At 38.4% G+C, this 17,726-nt stretch overlaps 1 long non-coding RNA gene and 1 pseudogene across 2 annotated transcripts; both read right to left on the reverse strand.

Moving 5' to 3' along the window:
- Window positions 1-7,301: 7,301 nt before the first annotated feature.
- On the reverse strand, window positions 7,302-13,919 carry LOC145056797 (TMV resistance protein N-like; annotated as a pseudogene). The gene is made up of 5 exons (XR_013685921.1): window positions 13,283-13,919; window positions 11,760-12,859; window positions 11,383-11,691; window positions 8,025-11,304; window positions 7,302-7,658 (listed from the first exon to the last, which is right to left on the reverse strand). The product of XR_013685921.1 is annotated as a TMV resistance protein N-like (transcript).
- A 1,378-nt stretch (window positions 13,920-15,297) lies between these two features.
- LOC145056798 (uncharacterized) lies at window positions 15,298-17,157 on the reverse strand. Its single transcript, XR_013685922.1, has 2 exons — window positions 16,202-17,157; window positions 15,298-15,471 (listed from the first exon to the last, which is right to left on the reverse strand). It is a non-coding gene; the product is annotated as an uncharacterized LOC145056798 (long non-coding RNA).
- Between the last annotated feature and the right edge of the window lie 569 nt (window positions 17,158-17,726).

Below are 17,726 nucleotides of genomic sequence, written 5' to 3' on the forward strand. Positions count from 1 at the left end.
CATTACATTAATATAAAAACACAAATTAAAATCCTAACATTCTTAAAAAACCATTAAAAAAAATCCTAAATTACTTAAAACCATAAATATTAGAACCTAAATTCCATATTTGTCTCGGACTTGTCGTTGAATTTTAAAAAACGTCGCAAGATTTTCCGGATCGATATTCGGTTGGGGCTTTGTGTTTATAATTTGAAGATTGGTAAGAGCTATTTTGTGGCGACGAACTTCCTCCGTTGATTCGCATTTTTTTTTCTAGAAAAACTAGAGCTTTATCTATGGATTCGTAAGCTCGCCTTCGCTAGTTTCCGGTGCTTTTCCGCTTGAAGTCGTTCCCTTTCTCGCTCTGTCCCTTCCCGATGGTCGATGAAGTTGGACGTCCGGTGGGCCCTCCCCCTCGGTGGCGTCGAAGTCATCGTTGAGGTCGAGTCCGAAACCCACGTCAAACTCGGACGTTTTTGCCCTTTTGTTGGAAGCGGTGATAGATCCCGAATGTGCCATTTCCGGATATAGAACCCATTTTGGACCGTTAGGACAAACTTACCACGCTTTTTGGTGGCTGAACGGTTTACCATTGGTGGTAATTTTGTATTCGTAGGCTGAGGTTGCTAAAATGTTGAAATCGTTGCTACCACTTTTATGCATATTTTTCAGCTTGTCAAATATGCCATTGAATTTAGTGCAAGCCGCTCGTAACTCACGCCATTTTGCGTTGATCGAGTCGTACGTCCTCTCCGTTTTCTTTCCTAATAATGCGTAGAAATGATTTAAAATACAACACCAAAAACTTTGACCTGTTTGCGAGTTGTTGACATCCCCCTCTTGCGATATGAAAATCCAAGGATTCGCTAAAGATTCCTCCTCGTCTACGTTCCATGCGGTAGTTCTCTTTTTTGGATCTTTTTTTTGTTTGCCTTCGTCGAGTTGGTTTTTATGTTTCTTCGACCCGTTCGTCGTCGTCGTCATTGTTGAGATTTATAGGTTGAGATTGGGATAATGGGAGTTGAGATGGTTGAACTTGATGAGGTATAAAAGAAGGTTGTTGAAATTGTTGAGAAGATTGTTGTTGAAAGGCTTGGAATTGAGGTTGATTGAATTGTTGTGGTTGGTGTTGGTAGAAGTTTGGGGGTGGAGGGGGGGGTATGAAATGGTGAATAGAGGTTGTTGTTGGATTGGAGAGGTTAACAATTGCATGTCGCTAACATTTGCATTTGGAGTGTTTAGGGTGTTTTGATTTGAATCCATGCAGAGAGAAAAAAAATATGAGAGAGATGAGTGTTTTCTGTAGAATGTAATAAAATATAGAAAGTTTTTTTTGAAATGTAAAATGTAAATAGAATAGTGGGTAATTTATAGGTGAAGATGGTTGTGTTTAAATTGTAAGCTCATGTAAACCACACAACAATTATTGGTCTAACTAACACAATAATGGGTAAGCTTTGGTGCCTTCAACCCATGGATACAGTAAGAAAACACACCTCGTAGTCAGATGAGAAAATTGAATAGCACGCCACTCCGAGATCAGCTCTACTAGTCACCTTAATGAATTCAATAACATAATCTCAACATACAGATTAAACTACCTAAAATACCCCTAGGTCAAACCCTAGTCAAAATCCAGGTCAAAGTTAATTGAGTTAAATAATTTGACTGAGTGAGTACGTTGGATTTACTCCTTACATACATGGGGTATACTACATGATTCGCCATAGTCGGGGAGCTGACCACGTACCTCTTAGTATGCCTAGCGTACGCGGCTGCTCACCACTTTAACCATTAAGTGTTTAATCGTTAAGCACTTACGTCTAAAATCCAGATCTTGACCCAAAAAAGATGTCCTTAACCATAAAGTTTACAACTTTATGATTTAGCATGGTTATTAAGACCTTAGCTCCAAAAAAACCCTAAATTATTTACCCATTAAGACAATCTGGCTCATGCATGGAAAGAAACTAATCACCAAGATACATTTTTATGACTTAACACACCCTAAAACATCTAAAAGGACAAATCAAACGTCTTGGAGTATCCCCTACTCATAAAGATCAAGATTGGGACAAAAAGGTGACAACTTTGAGCTAAAACTAGATCCAAGTGACATATACATCAAGTTTGGAGCTTTATACTTCCAAAAGATGCACCAAGGGAAGTAGATGATGGATCAAGGCCTTAGTGAAACACCACAACCTCAAGGTTCTTCCTTCCATTCCAAAAGCTCCAAAATGATACCAAAAAAGGCTCTTTAAGATTCACAATGCACTCACATACTTTAGGGTTTCGAAATGAGGAAGAGAGCTGAAGATAAGAGGGTACATGAGGCCATAAAGGTTCTTAAATAGGGCCCAAACCCTAAAAAATTAGGGTTTACACCCTGACTACGTACACCCAGCGTACGTAAATAATGGCCGAAATTATGAAAATGCCATTGGGAACCAATCTTGCAAAGACATCTTAACTTAAGGGTCAAAAGCGAACACCAGAAAAATTAGATGTTACATAGTTGAGATTTGTCACTATTTGATGTCTAAGTGAATGCTAGAGCTGATATTCAAAGTAATGATCTATTTAACTATTTGTTCAAACTGAGAAGTGAGTTTTTCCTCACTGTACTTGTGGGTTGAAGCCATCAATGTCAACCCACTATATTATGTACCTCGGTATATAGGATGTTGTTATGCTGTAGTGACTTGTAGATCTACATGTTTTTCTAATGACTGGTTATATGATATATGTTATTTGTTATGTATAATTCGACATGGTATGGTGGGGTTGCGACTGTACTTCTTTGTGATGTTAGTCAACAGACCGATGCATTTCGACTAATAGGTTGTGGGCGGGGCATTCCAACTAGAAGGTTGTGGGTCAAGGGTAATCCAACCAGGAGGTTGTGGACATAGTATGTATTAGGCAATCCAACTGAAAGGTTGTGGACCAGAACATTTCAACCAGAAGGTTGTGGGTCGGGGCATTCTAAACGGAAGGTTATGGGCCAGGGGTAATCCAACCAGTAGGTTGTGGACCCAGTATCTTTTTGTTTATATGTTTGTGTGGTGGTACCTTGGAGGAACTCACTAAGTTTTAGTTTATTATTTTATGTACTTCAGACGATCGTGGGAAAGCAAATGTGTGATCGTGCACATATCCTCTCGATTTTATGACTCTGGCTTTGTGGGATACTTTGATTTTAGTGATTACTCTTAGATACATTGTTTTGTAAACTATTATGATATATGGGTTGGTTTTGAAAAATTAAAAATTTTACTCTGAGTTTTAGGATGTTACAATATATTTATTCATTTCTTCTAAATGCACTATACAAGAGATAATCATTTCTACAATTTGTTCTTTTTTTTCTTTCTCTATCAATCATTCATTCCATTCTAACATAGCTTGGTGTAACACCAGTAAACACTCACATATATGTTAAAATATCATCACTATCCTAATAGAACCAATATTATTATCTATGAAAATTTAGCTTGGTTTAAAATGTTGTTGAAGATTCTAAAACATTATGGAATATTATGGAAGACTCCAAAATATATTGGAAAAGTTTAGAATATTCTAGAATGGAATGGATGACCCCGGAAGGTTATAGAACATTCTAGAATATATAAAATCATCCTAGACCTCTCTAGGAGTTGCTAGAATGTTCTAGAAACACATATAAGCTTATAGAACATGATAAATAGTTCTGGAGTTATCATGTAACTGGAAAGTGTATACTAGTATCTAGAAACTTCCTTAGTGGACTATAAATAAGTATGAAGCTCATTTGCTCCAAACCATTAAAGAATCACTCAAAATAATTAAAGTATAGTAGTCTCTTAAAGTGTAAGTTCTTCTTAAATAATCTTGATAAAATTATTGTTGTTTCCCACATAAAGAATTGTATTCAAAAATATGGTATCAAAGGTTTCTTGATGGTGAGAACGAGTGATTCTCTTTGTATCCTTAGTAGTTAGTGACTCTGCAAGTTTAGTTTCGAAACTAGCTTATTTGGTATTATCAAGGTACTGACAACACAATGGAGTAGTAATCAAGAAAATCAACAACAATAACTACAAAATGTGGGAAGCATGTATGGAGTCCTACTTACAAGGACAAGATCTATAGGAGGTCATTGGCGAAAGAGAAACTACACCGCCATAGGAAGATTTTAATGACGCTCTATGCAAATGGAAAATCAAAGCATGCAAAGCAATGTTTGCCTTACAGACCACGATCGAAGAAGAGATGTTGGAGCATATTTGTGATGAAAGACGACGTGTTAAATGTGACTCGAGCCTTTAGATCATGTTCATGGAGCATTTGGAGCACTTGTAACTAAATGGAGCACTTGGGGTTCATGGAGCATGTGATAAAGTAACAGATCATCTGAGAAAGGAATCTCTGACAAAGGAATGGATGAAGTGCCAAAGGAACGGATCGTATAGAAGGGGGTTTGGAGCACTTGGGAGTGATATGGAGCAACAAAGGAACCTTTTTGTGACATATGTGGAAGGGATGGGCCAAGAAGGATGCTATTGCGCCAAGTGCATTCATTTTTGCGCCATTATGCTCCCTTTTGCGCCATGAGGGGTTCCTCTTGCGCCATTAGGTATTCCTGTTTAGCCATGGAGTATTCTCTTGCGCCATGAATGGCCTTATTGTGTCATGTATGTTTACTTTGCACCAAGGTGGTGTTTTTGCTCCAATCTTGATTTTCTTGTGCCACACTTGAAGTTTGTTGCGCCATTCATACACTTGTTGCGCCATCATGGAGCAAGTTGGACCATCTTGGTCCTTGATAAGTATGCTATGAAGTCCTCTATGATGCTCAAGATCGTTCAAGGATTATTAGAAGTTGGTATTGCTCAAGGATTACACCATGTTGTGCCACCATGATAGTTGTTTGGCCATTAGTGTTCATGATGCGCCACTTATACATCATGTTGCTCCACTATGGCAAAATGTGTTCCATCATGTGGGTTGTTGATGCTAATGGGTTGTATGACATTGATGAATGTTCAAGAAGATTATGCATGGCAGATTGTGATTGGTTGACACCTTTCATGGGAGTATGGGCTAATGGACTTAGCCCATTAGGGTTTTCGGTCTGATCCCTCGAGCATAAATATGGGTGCATGCTAGGTCATTTTGTATATTTAATTCTAGAGTGATAGGCGAATCTCTATGCAATTGTATTTTTAACCTCTGTTTGAGAGCTCTAAAATAAAATAATTCTCCCCTCCTGGCCATGGACATAGGTCACCTTGACCGAACCACATAAATATTGTGTCTTGTGTGCTTATAGTTTTGCTAGTTATTCACTTTACTTCCTAACAAGTGGTATCAAAGTTGCGATTTGTGTTCTTGTGATTGAAGATGTCTATTTACAAGTTTGATTTGGAGAAGTTAAATGGTTCAAATGACTTCACTTTGTGGTAGGTGAAGATGAGGATGCTTTTGATTCAACAAGGATGTGCGGCGGCACTAAAAGGAGAGGTAAAACTGCCAAAGGACACGGCGGCTGATTAGAAGGTGGACATTCTGATGAAGGCACATAGTGCCATTCTGTTGAGCTTAACAGATGAAGTATTTAGGGAGGTCGTGGATCAAACAACTGCTTTTGGGCTTTGGGATAAACTTTGTGACAAGTACCAAAACAACTCACTAACGAGCATGTTGTATCAGAAGCAAAGGTTGTACATTCTCAGAATGTCTGAAAGTACCCAAGTGAAAGATCATCTGGATAATTTTAACCGCATCATCTTGGATCTACAAAGTGTTGACATGAAGATTGAAGATGAAGAACAGACACTTATTCTCTTATGTTCTCTTCCTAATTCATATAAGAATTTCGTTGATTCTATTCTCTATGGTAGGATACCGATCACTGTGAATGATGTGAAGGACTCTCTGATGTTCAAGGAACTGAAAAGGAAAGTTTTAGTTAAAGATGAGGTGTCCAGTTTCGGTTTGTTTGTGGGGAAAGGGAGGACAGAAGAGAGGAAAATAGAAAACAGAGGGAGATCACGTTCTAAATCGAAGTCTAAGGTTTCATCGAATTCCAAGTGTTATAATTGTAAGGAGAAGGGGCACTTCAAGCGAAATTGTCCACACCTGGAGAATGGGAAGTCCAATAGTGAATCAAGCAGTAACATAGCTGCTGTGGTTTAGGAAAGTTCTGATGAAGGGGACGATAGTGATGTAGTGAATGTGAGCACATCAAGTTATGTTGATGCCTGGGTCATGGACTCTGGAGCAACCTATCACATGACGTATAATCGTGACGGGTTCGACTCCTTCGATGGCACAGTCAAGATGGGTGATGATCGGGTGAGCAGTATCAAAGGTAGTGGCACGTTGCAAATGAAGATGCATGATGGCTTGGTCAGGAAGTTAGATTGTTGGTACGTTCCAGAACTTCAGAAGGGTCTAATTTCTCTTGGCACATTGACTAAGAATGAGATGAGGTACGTTGGTGAAGGTGACTGGGTCAAAGTGACTAAAGACTATCTGGTTATAATGAAATGGAAGATGAATTGTGGAGGGATCTATATCCTAGAAGGCAGTACGGTTATGGGAATGATGGCTATCTCCCAATCTTTGAATAAAGGTGATGACAAGACAGAGTTGTGGCATCATAAGTTGGGGCACATGAGTGAGAAGGGCATGTCAGTTCTAAGCATACAAGGACTACTTGGTGGAGAGGCTAGTGGAAAGATAAGATTTTGTGAAGCTTGCGTCAAGGGAAAGCATCGCAAAGTGAAGTTCGGTAGCAGTCAACACACAAGTAAGGAAATCCTGAAATATGTTCACTCGGATCTATGGGGTCCTGCACCAGTGAAGTCTCAAGGAGGTTGTACATACTTTATGATGTTCATTGATGATTATTCAAGTAAGGTTTGGTTATACTTTCTGAATACCAAAGATGAAGAGTTTGGGGTGTTCAAGGAGTGGAAGACCATGGTTGAGAAAAGGAGACACATTTGGTTAAGTGTTGATACACCTGAATATCCAAGCGACACTGATGTCACTGAGCAAGAAGTAAATAAACCAATCAATGATGGTGAAGGCGAGATACTGCCTCCACAACTTCGAAGGACAGAAAGAGTCTAAAAGCCAAATCCCAAAATCCACGCATCCAAGAAACACTACTCAACATAAGCAAAGTATAGTAATCTCTTAAAGTGTAAGATCTTCTTATGTGTCTTAATAAAAGTATTGTTGCTTCTCACATAAAGAGTCATGTTCAACAGTATATCCATCCGTACAGTTTCATGAAAAAAACAGTAAATTTTATAAAAATATTAGCCTTACTCAAAAGGGAACCATTTTCGTTTAATGATTCCATACCAATTTAGAATAACTTTGTGAAAATAAAAACTTCTTTATGGTTTTAAATTACTCCAAAACTATTCCTTAACATATTATTAACATGATCATTTAAAAATTCATATCAAAGTTCCCACATTTTCATTAAGACTTTCTAAAGAAGTTAACTCTGTTGACTAAGCACCATGAATCAAGTGGTAGTGACTTTAAACATTCCTCACATCTTCTTGTACTTTGATTACGTTCATTTCCCAATCAAAACCTTGTGATGTTTCCCTCTCTACACAATAGCTTTACAATTTCCTCGCATCTGTTCCGATTTGTTTCTGGACATCAAACTCCAAATTGCAAGAAATGATAAAAATGTTAGGATTGATTGTGACACAAAATACAATTTTAATGCAGAAATTGGGAGATCTATTCCTAGGGTTTTTATTTCATTTAATTCCTGAATTCTAACTTTTGTTGGATCTGCCAACACATTGACGGTTTCAACTTGAATATAACTCTAAATTTAACACAAACAATGAATAAGCTACTCTATAAAACCAAGATTAAAACTATAACAGGGGTTCTTCTTTCAGGCATAATATTACTTTTTTTTAGTATAATTATTGAATTTTGCTAAAGAGAATTAATTATATTCATATGGATTTCAAAATTCAAATCAAAGTAAGATGATCAATAGAAAGCAAAGACAGTACTTGTTAGAATAGTTCCTTGTAAATAGGATTTTCCTAGGCCTTCAGACCTTTTCAAAATCATATGCCATCCAAAAGAGCCAGACTTCAACATATATACACATATAAGATCGTGACACACCAACACTTCAATTTCAAGCTTTCTTAAACGCCGTAATCCACAAATGTTTCAAAAAAACTTCTCAAGGTTTGCGCAAGCCCACAACCGTACAGAAGAAAGAATCTCAAGATCCCTAGTCAATGAGGGATATTCATCTTTTTAAGAACACTGAAACTTTCACAAAGTACTGCCGGGTGAAGTCAGCATATTTCAGGGGAATTTGCAATCAGAATTATTCCTCAAACAACCACTTCAGACTATGTGTACAATATTTCATGGACATCCGGTGGAACCTGAAGTTGTACCAAATTATTGTGTGATTCAAAATTTTAAGCTTTTGAGATTTGGAGTTAGCCCAAGCTCAAGGGTTTTCAACTTTGAATAACTAACGTCGAGGGATATATGAGATTTTGACAGTTCTTGGCTATGTGAAGTGTTACCAAATCTCTGTTTTTTTCAAGAATCAGCGTCTCAAGATTCGGAGCCAGTTGAAGGTCAAGGGCCATCAACTTTGACTCTGTGCAGTGGAGTTTTTTTAGTTTTTGACATTCATTTGGCAGATGAAGTTCTACCAAATCACAACAGCCTTCAAGATTTAAGCTCTTGAGATTTGGTGTCAGCCCAAGCTCAAGGGTTTTCAACATTGAAAAACTAACGTCGAGGGATATAAGCTTTTGACAGTTCTTTGCTAAGCGAAGTATTACCAAATCTCTATTTTTTTTTTAAGAATCAGCGTCTTAAGATTTGGAGCCAGCTGAAGGTTAAGGGCCATCAACTTTGACTCCGTGAGGTGGAGTTGTTTGAGTTTCTGACATCCATTTGGAACCTGAAGTTGTGCCAAATTATTGCATGATTCAAGATTTAAGCTCTTGAGATTTGGAGTTAACCCAAGCTCAAGGGTTTTCAACTTTGAATAGCTAACGTCAATGGATATGAGATTTTGACAGTTCTTGGCAATGTGAAGTGTTACCAAATCTCTGTTTTTTTCAAGAATCAACGTCTCAAGATTTGGAGCCAACTGAAGGTCAAGGGTTATCAACTTTGACTCTGTGCAATTGAGGTTTTTGAGTTTTTGACATTCATTTGGAAAATGAAGTTCTACCAAATCGCAACAGCCTTCAAGATTTAAGCTCTTGAGATTTGGAGTCAGCCCAAGCTCAAGGGTTTTCAACTTTGAATAACTAACATCGAGAGATTTTAGCTTTTGACAATTCTTTGCTATGTGAAGTATTACCAAATCTCTGTTTTTTTTAAGAATCATCGTCTTAAGTTTCGGAGCCAACTGAAGGTCAAGAGCCATCAACTTTGACTCTGTGCAGTTGAGTTCTTTGAGCTTTTGACATTCATTTGGCAAATGAAGTTCTACCAAATCACAACAGCATTCAAGATTTAAGCTCTTGAGATTTGGTGTTAGCCCAAGCTCAAGGGTTTTCAACATTGAATAACTAACGTCAAGGGATATTAGCTTTTGACACTCCTTGGCTATTTGAAGTGTTACCAAATCTCTGTTTTTTTAAGAATCAACGTCTCAAGATTCAGATCCAACCGAAGGTCAAGGGCCATCAACTTTGATTCTGTGTATTGGAGTTTTTTAAGTTTTTGACATCCATTTGGCAAATGAAGCTCTACCAAATAACAGCAGCCTTCAAGATTTAAGTTCTTGAGATTTGGAGTTAGGCCAAGCTCAAGGGTTTTCAACTTTGAATAACTAACATCGATGGATATAAGCTTTTGACTGTTCTTGGCTATGTGAAGTGTTACCAAATCCATGTTTTTTTTAAGAATCAATGTCTCAAGATTCGGAGCCAGCTGAAGGTCAAGAGCCATCAACTTTGACTCAGTGCAGTGGAGTTCTTTGAGTTTTTGACATCCATTTGGCAAATAAAGTTCTACCAAATCACAGCAGCCTTCAAGATTTATGCTCTTGAGATTTGGAGTTAGCTCAAGGTCAAGGTTTTTAAACTTTGAATAAGTAATGTCTAGGGAAATGAGCTTTTGACAGTTTTTGGCTATTTGAAGTGTTACCAAATCTCTATTTTTTTCAAGAATCAACGTCTCAAGATTCGGAGACAACTGAAGGTCAAGGACCATCAACTTTGACTCTGTGCAATGGAGTTCTTTAAGTTTTTGACATCCATTTGGCAAATGAAGTTCTACCAAATCAAAGCATCCTTCAAGATTTATGCTCTTGAGATTTGGAGTCAGCCCAAGCTCAAGGGTTTTCAACTTTGAATAACTAACGTCGAGGTATATGAGCTTTTGGCAATTCTTGGCTATGTAAACTGTTACCAAATCTCTGTTTTTTTTAAGAATCAGCATCTCAAGATTCGGAGCCTGTCGAAGGTCAAGGGCCATCAACTTTGACTCTGTGCAGTGGAGTTCTTTGAGTTTTTGACATCCCTTCGGCAAATGAAGTTCTACCAAATCACAGCAGCCTTCAAGATTTAAGCTCTTGAGATTTGGTGTCAGCCCAAGCTCAAGGGTTTTCAACTTTGAATAACTAATGTCAAGGGATATAAGCTTTCTACAATTATTGGGTATGTGAAGTGTTGCCAAATCATTGTTTTTTTCAAGTATCAGCGTCTCTAGATTCCGAGCCAACTGAAGGTCAAGGACCATCAACTTTGACTTTGTACAGTTGAGTTTTTGACATTCATTTGTCAAATGAAGTTGTACTAAATCACAACAGCCTTCAAGATTTAAGCTCTTGAGATTTGGAGTCAACCCAAGCTTAAGGGTTTTCAACTTTGAATAACTAACGTCCAGGGATATGAGCTTTTGACAATTCTTGGCTATGTGAAGTATTACTAAACCTTTGTTTTTTCTAAGAATCAATGTCTCAAGATTCGGAGCCAGCTGAAGGTCAAGGGCCGTCAACTTTGACTCTGTACAGTAGAGTTGTTTGAGTTTCTGACATCCATTTGGCAAATGAAGTTCTACCAAATCACAGCAGCCTTCAAGTTTTAACAGCTCGAGCTTCAAAGCTGAGCGAAGGTCAACGGTCTTCAACTGTGAACGACTGAGGTCAACACTGATGAGGTTTAAACATTGATTAAGCATGTCAATTTGTACCAAGCCTCGACATTCTCCAAGAGACAACGACTCAATATTTGGAATAAGCTCAAGGTCAAGGGTGGTCACCATGGAACGACTGAGGTCAAGGAATTTGAGCTTCTTAAGAACCTAACACAAATGAAATTATAAAATAAAAACAAGATGAATATTGATATAAATTAAACAATAAAGCAGCCATAGTTATACCTTTTTTTCTCCCCCTTCCCAAAGTCGTAGGATATTGCTCCAAGACATCTTAAGAGCAACAAGATTCTTTCCTTGAAATGTGTTGGGTAAAGACCGAAAAGGGTAGTTGCACCAACATAGATATCGTAAAGCATTTGGAAAGTATTGGCTGACATAATCATATTCCCTTTCTTCCAGAAAATCATTCTCCGCATACACGTCAAGAAATCTTAGTTCAACCATTTTTCTAAGACCTTTCATAACAATTTTTAAATTTTCCAAACTGACTTCCCCCAAGTGGAACCGTATATATCTTGTTTTTTTAGTACCCTGTAATGCAAAAAGCAATCAACAATTGCTAGTAGTTTTATAAAATTGACAAATAAATTTGACCTTACCAAGTCATTAGCAAATATATTTTGAATTTCCTCATCAATCCACAATCGGCTATGCTTCTCAGGTTCATCTGGGTGCTCCCGACGAACAATATTCCTACCCATCTCTTCAATATGGTCATGCATATCCACCAACTTACAACCAGTATAACATACAAGAGATCTTTGCTCAAGAACTTTTAAACCAATTCTATGAAATCCACAACTTTAGAGTGCTTCAATTGCCAAGTCTCTGGACCACCCTTTTAGTATGCACGCCACAGTTAGGAAATTTTCCTTGTAATCTTCCTCTAGAGCATCATAGCTTAATTCCAGTTGTTGAAGAGTTTCCTTTAACGGAATTTCTTTTAGTCTTTCTAGTGTAGATATCCATTCCCTTTCATCTTTATCATATAGAAACGAACCTAAAACTCTAATAGTTAAGGGAAGACAATCAGCATAGAGTACAACTTTTCTCGATAGTTCTTCATACCCTTGCTTTGGACTCTCTCTCCGAAACGCATGCTTACTGAAGAGCAAAATTGCTTCCTCCTCCGATAACAAATTGACATTAAGAATCCAATTCGCCCAACGTGCTACCACGTGCTCGTCTCTTGTTGTAATGATAATTCTACTTCCTGGCTCAAACCAATTAAGATCCCCAGCTAATGCTTCAACTTGGTCTATATGATCCACATCATCCTGAACAAGAAGAACCTTCTTACCACGCATCATCTTCTTCATCAAGTTTTTCCCATTACCAACACCACTTATGTTGATACTTCGATCTTTATTTAAGACATCAGTAAGGATTTTCTTTTGCAATATCTGTCAAACCAAACGAAGAGGCCTTGGAAACTTCTCTGACATTCTCAATGAAACTTTTACCATCGAATCGAAAGGATATATGGTCAAAAACAGCTCTAGCCAAAGTTGTCTTCCCACTACCACCCATCCCTTTGATTCCAATCATTCTAACTTCATCAATATCAGTTTCTAGATATGAAAGAACCTCCTTTACCCGGGTATCCATGCCTACTAATTCATCATCAACGCTGAGATTGATGGATGGTAATTTATTTGAAATGTCTTCAACGATTTTTTTGATGAATTTTGCTTCATGCCTATTTATTAAAGAAGATTGAGTTAGCTTGTTCAAAAACCAACATCAGATGAACAACATTGCTATATGAAATAATAACACAGCTATGAAAAATAGAAATCTAAGAGATCCCCTAGGTAGAATATTCAAGAGATACCATTTTAAATAACTCCTACTTTTGCTTAGGACTGAATATGATAAATAGAAATCTTTCAGGACCTCTTTAGTCAAATTATGAAAAATATTGATATTGGAACACAGCGTTACAATGAAAAATACTACGAATTTTGTAATCGTAAACTTTGGGAGGATACCTACAGAAAAGTTTGGGCAATACCCACTGATCTAGTTCGGGTTTTTCAGATATCGAACCATCCGGATCCAGAATCAAGTCGGGTCAGATGAAAGAACAATGAAAAGATTTAAAATATGATTAAGGAATTACCCATCAGCAGTGTTCTTTAATTCCCACCCAGCTAGAGCCGCTGCTTCTTTAAGTGCCTCCTTCCATTTGTCAACATCCTCCTCATTTTCATGTTTAACAAAAGCTTCTCCAACTGCCCCAATTTGCTTGCGAACTTCGGTTGGTTCGACGTCATAGAATAGGGGGTAAGCAGTGTGTTCAGTCATTTTCTGGCACTCCATTATCTGGACAAGTTCATTCAAACACCAGCTCGAAGACGCATAGTTCTTAGAGAAAACTATGATATAGAATCTTGAATCTTTGATGGATCCGATCAGCTCATCACTGATCAGTTTCCCTTTATTGATTTCCTCGTCATCCTTGTAAGTATAAATGCTTTTCTGCCAAAGAGCTCGATAAAGATGATCAACGAAGTTTTTACGAATGTCTTCACCTCTAAAACTTAAAAATACATCGTATTTAAAGTTTTTGTGAATAGATGCAGTTGAAGAAGACGCCATTGAAGCTCTGCTTCAAGGATCCGATTCAAATCTTTTGTTGGCTGAAGTTTATGAGAAGACAGTGGTTGTAGATTGGTAAGCGAACGTGATGTGTTCGAACTTGAAACTAAAAAATTTGGATGGAGTAAAGAAAGCGACCTGATTGGTCAAAAACATAGATCACACCCACCACTCCACATGACTCGGTCGGTCTTATTGGACTGTCCTCACCAAATTATTTTATTTCCTCTTACCAACAAATTATTGTTTTTAGAGTAAATTACAGCTTTGGTCCTGTAGTATACTGGTTATAACACTTTTGGTTCTGTTTTTGAAAAATAACACCACTAGTCCTTATAAAGGTTTTGATAACATTGGTGATCCTCCCCCCCAACAGCCCTAACGGAGAGGCTGTTAAACATTTTAAAAAGACCAAAATGCTCTTCTACCATTGCTTCCCCCAACACCACCACCACGACCACCGCCAATTACCATTAACACCACCATTATCACCTGCATCACCGGTAAACATCATCTCCAACCACCATCATCATCACCAACACCACACCTGGTGGCACCACCCTCGCAAACACTAAGATCAAATTAAACCGATGAGAACCACCACCACCTTTGTTACAACGTCATCCAAATCATGCCCGTTAAACCCAAACTCATTTTCTGGCAACCCAAATGATTCTTGTTGTTGCTGCATATCACAAAATTCAAATTGTATAAACATTTATGCATAACTTACAACCATAACAAAGAAAAGGATTCAAAATTAATAGACGTAAATCATCAAAAACCTGAATCAGAATCACAAGAATCACAATTAGGAGGTTATCTTGATTGTTCTCTAGATATTGCAAAAGGTCCTCGTTCCAAGTGTTCCCAGTTTGTCGGTTTTCGTTTTACCATGTATTAATTTGGGTTTGACCACCTACTAGAATCAGTATTTGGTTACATGATAGATGTTGCCTTGTTTGTTGCAAACCCACGAACTCCTTCGGTTCCATATTTAATTTTAGGTTTTTGAAATTAAATATACTTCTTTGATCCATAATCGGCACATAAATCAGACATTTTATGTTATTTAATCGACCAAGAACCGCCGCTTGGATGTGGCAGTAGGTGCTAAAAATGTAAGTCACTTACGAAAAGAAGAAATAGGCAAAGGTGGTGTTGGGTGCTGGTAATTATGTTGATCACATTAGTAAGGAATGATATTTGGGGTTCTTTAGCTTAAGTTCGACTTTTCGCACAAAGGGTCCTTGTAGTTTATCTTTGTAACATCCCAAAAATCATGATAAAAATTTTTATTTTTCATTTAAATAAAACCATCGTTTTCATAAAACCCAAGTCACAAACATAAGTGTCAAATACAAACATCCCAAAATCAGAGAATCCACAAATATAAGCCCAAACTTAGTGAATTTCCCAAAATACCCAACACATCATAAATACAATTACAATGCATGCATATAGGGTTTGTTGGTCCATGACCTCAAGCTAACCATCCCGGGTTGTTGACATAGAGTCTCTGTAACATCCCAAAAATCACGATAAATTTTTTATTTTTCAATTAAGGTAAAATCATTGTTGCCGATCAAAACCTAAGTAAAAACCAATTATCAAATACAAATGTCCCAAAATCAAAATATCACAAAATCTCCAAAAACATATCACCAAACGATGTGTAAGATCACGCCTTGCCCTGATCATCAGAAGTCCCTGAAATATAACATTTAAACCATAAGCTAAAGCTTAGTGTGTTTCCCCAAAATACCCCACACAACAGAACATATACAAACATGCATGTTGGGTCCACAGTCATTAGACTAGATTACCCTCGGGTCCACAGACATCGGGCTGGATTACCCATAGCCCACAGTCATCGGATTGGATTTCCTCGGCCCAATCAGTCATCGAACTGGAATGCCTCAGTCTATTGACTTACACACATAGCAGTAAAGCCTTAACCAGTACAACGTTATGTCGACAAGTGCAACAAATAAATCATATATCAGCACAAATAATCATACAGATCTACAAATCATTACAGCATAGCAACATGCTACATACTAGGATACATAACCTAGTGGGCTGACATTGATGCCTTCGTGTAACATCCTATTTAAAATGGGATAATTAATGATAAACCCAGAACCCCGAGAAGTAATTTTATTATTATAATTATTATTATTATTATTATTATTATATATATATATATATATATATATATATATATATATATATATTTATTGTCCAAAATCAAATAATAATTAATGGGGTGTTGGTTTCGGGTGCCAAATGATATACTTTTGATTTATGAGGGTAAAGTGTAAGTTTGGGACTTATTTTGTAAGGATTTTAGAAGGCAGGGTGTAATGGGTAACTTTTGGACTCATTCTGGAAGGATTTTATGAAGTCAGGGGCCAAATAGGTAATTTTGGGGACTTACATTGAAAGAATAGGGATAAGGAGGGGCCAGAAGCGTTATTATGGATAGGAGTTTGATGGAGGCAGTATATAAACTCGTTACCACCCGGTAACCCTAACCCTAAGCCTCCAAACACCAGCCGCCATCTCCATCCTCCTTCTTAGCCGCCGCCTCGTCGTCTACCGTTTTGCCATCGGAACACCACCATCACTATGTTGCCAGTTGTTGTGCGTAGCCGGGGAGAGACCATCGAGGGCTGTCGAGGGTAGCTGCACCGGTTAGGGATCGGAGAACCGTTGCGGTGATCATTGTTCCTGCCACTACCTTGTGTCGCTGCTGCTTCGTTGCCATCAAGCGGTGAACTGTCGTATCCTCCTTCTTTCTTCTTCTCATTTCTGCCACCACGCACTTTGGAACTCGTCACATAGCAGCCGCTGTCTCCTGCTGCCGGATGCTTGCGTGGAGGTTGCTACCGTCCGTTGAACGCCGCCAAGAGGGTGGTAACGACCATTATTCGTGGCCTACGACATAGAAGCATATGAAGGGTGGGATCTCTGTCGATCATGGATCATGGAGAACCACCATGGTGACCGGCCATGGTGGTTGTCACCGATAACTGCTACTGCTGCCCATTTTATTTGTTGTTGTTGTCGCCAACCTTGCTGTCACGCCACCGTAAGCCACCAGGTGCGTGGCTGGAGTATATTCAGAAATCGAGTTGTGTATGTGTCTCCGGGTGCATGTATGTTGTTGTTGCTAGCTGGTGCATATCGTGTGCGTGATTTGTTGGCCGAAAATGTAAAAGAGACCACCATGGCCGCCAGCCATAGTGGCTGCCACCATCTACCGCCACCTGCCACCACAATGTGACGATGTGTGTATGTGTGTGTTACGTTACGTGAGTGTGTGTGTGTTTGTGTATCTTTGTAAAAATGTAATAGTGTTGGTAATTAATGGAAAAACTTGTAACCACCACGGTGGTGGCCGCCTGTAACGTCCCGATTCTCAGGTATGATTTAAATAAAGAATTTATGTAACACTATAAAATTCAAACCACTTTAAACTTTTCAAAAACGACCCACTTTCATTAATTCATTACAAAAAGGTTTTCAATTCATTTATTATCAGGGTATTTCCCAGAACCACATCATAAGTACATAAAACATGAGAAGCGGTACGATCATGCCTTCGTCTTCCCAGAACCACATCATAAGTACATAAAACATGAGAAGCGGTACGATCATGCCTTCGTCTTGCCACGATCTCCTGAAGTACCTGAAACAATACACTAAAAATTGTAAGCCCGAAAGCTTAGTGAGTTACCCCCAAAATACCAACCACAATACCATACACATATCATATCATAAACACAGAACAGAACAACCATGCACTTTGGGTCTACTGTATGACTAGTCCGCCGCACCGGGACTTCAGTACACCTGGTCCACCCTCCGAGTCTAGCCATATACATCAAGTCTGCAGTGTGGTTGGTCAGCCCGCACCGGGCCTTCAACCCACCTGGTCCACCCTCTGAGTCTACAGTATG

The sequence above is a fragment of the Lactuca serriola genome, chromosome 6, assembly GCF_051521515.1.
Source record: "Lactuca serriola cultivar US96UC23 chromosome 6, Lser_US96UC23_V15, whole genome shotgun sequence".
NCBI lineage: Eukaryota > Viridiplantae > Streptophyta > Magnoliopsida > Asterales > Asteraceae > Lactuca > Lactuca serriola.